Below are 1,947 nucleotides of genomic sequence, written 5' to 3' on the forward strand. Positions count from 1 at the left end.
GCAGGAATGTAAGAAGGACGAAGTAAAGCAACAATCCCTGTGAAATTCTGTAGGTATTTTCCTTCTGGAGTAATAGGCTGTTCTCAGTGAACTTCCATTGCAGGAATATTTATCTCCAGGTACATGTACATGGCTGAAGAGAAGGTTGGCCCTGATGTGTTCAAGTGTACTAAATAAAAGTGTATTTTTATGAATGTGTGTAATGAAAGAGGACACTGTATGTAAATTATTTAGTTCTCGTTGCTATGATACCTGGATACAATGTATTGACCACACACCTAATTCAGCAACCAGTGATTTGAACAGAACTGTTCCCAGTGACTTTCACAGGCTTTGTACCTAGACAAATAATCTCTGCCATATTCCATTCATTTAACTAAGTATGTGCACAATACAGCTTGCACTAAAATATTTACTGCCAGCAACAGTGTCCAGAGAAAATACTGTATTTTGTAAAATTTCAGAGAAAAAAACCTGTCAGCTAGATGCCACCTAACTTCAGCTTTAGCTCTGCTGTAACCACTCCTAGAAGTGGCTGCTCCATTGTTTACATATTCTTGATCACAGCAAGAGCTTTATTGATGCTTGGCCTTTGACTTGGCGTTACTGATGGCTCATATGGTGCAATCCTCAGCGGGGGACATGAGAGAGCACCACTTTAAAACAGACCCTGCTGGCCATGTGGTGCTGTTTTTGTTCTGTGCACTGCTAAAAGGGCCGCTGTCAACTGGAAATCTGGTCAATTAAAAACAAACAGGCTAATAGGACATGTCCCCAAGTCCTTTCACCAGTTTCTGTGGGATTGCAATCAAGAGTATCGTGTTTTCCTCATTCTTGTTGGTGGCTTTTTCTGTGTGTGTGTGAAAGCAAACAACTTCACTGACATGGAAGTGAAGGAGTGGATATGACCAAACCCAAAGCACACTAAGTAAATAATCCACGATTTCTTTGTGTGTTTCAGAAAGTGGGATTAAAAGGTATTTTTCCGTTAGCTCTTTCTGTTACTAAAAATTTTGTCTGAAAATTTGTATGGAATGAGCTCAGCTGTAGGATCGACAAACTGAGTGGAATTTATGGCAACCTCTAAAAATAGTAATTTTAGAAACTGAATAAAGTTTGTTAGCTCTGAATAAACATTTTAAACAGTTTTTGAAACAAAAATTTTTAAAAAGTCATTAAATTTCTCTGATTAGAGAAATCAAAGTATTTTCTTTTGTAGAACTCGACATTTTAATACTTTTACAATGGATGGATTTTCTACGCACTTACCTGCAGATAGCATTTACCTATGTTTTTACAAACTTCTCTTTTATCTAGGACCACTCTCTCTAATTTAATAGTTCCAACAATTCTTAAAATTGGAGTCTGGAGCTGCTGTTTGGCCCGTGTTTGGTCACACAGTGGGCTATGTACTGGGGAATGCCGTGGATGCGGGAAAGGGGTCGTCATTAAGGGACTGATTTGGAGGCATTGAGGATCATCAGTTTGCATGGGCTGCAGGGCAAGTTGGCAGCATCCAGCACTTTAGTTTGAGGGTGGGCTCAGGTCAGAACTAGTGGTGTGGGATATTGGAGGACTCTTGGGCTGTACTCTGTTCAGAGCACCAGATGACTTCTGGAGAGCTACCCAAGCACCACCAACAAATGCAACACAACCTGTGGACAGCACATATTACACCCATTGAAGACCAGGGATATCAGTGCAGAAGATACCAACTACTCAGTCATACACTGAGAACCCCATCACACAGCTGAAATGATTTTTCAACTGCTAATTTAACTGCTGTTTCTCTTCAAAACAGAGGAGAGAGAAAATTCATGATCAAACTTGAAGTTTTAAAGTGAGACTAGCAAACATACCAGAGAGTGGTCTGAGAGCCTCATATTCTCCAAGGTGTGGGCAATGCAAAGTCCGTTGCAGCCTTGGCAGAGGCAGCTGATGGAGTGG

This window comes from Corvus brachyrhynchos, unplaced genomic scaffold, assembly GCF_000691975.1.
Source record: "Corvus brachyrhynchos isolate BGI_N302 unplaced genomic scaffold, ASM69197v1 scaffold191, whole genome shotgun sequence".
NCBI lineage: Eukaryota > Metazoa > Chordata > Aves > Passeriformes > Corvidae > Corvus > Corvus brachyrhynchos.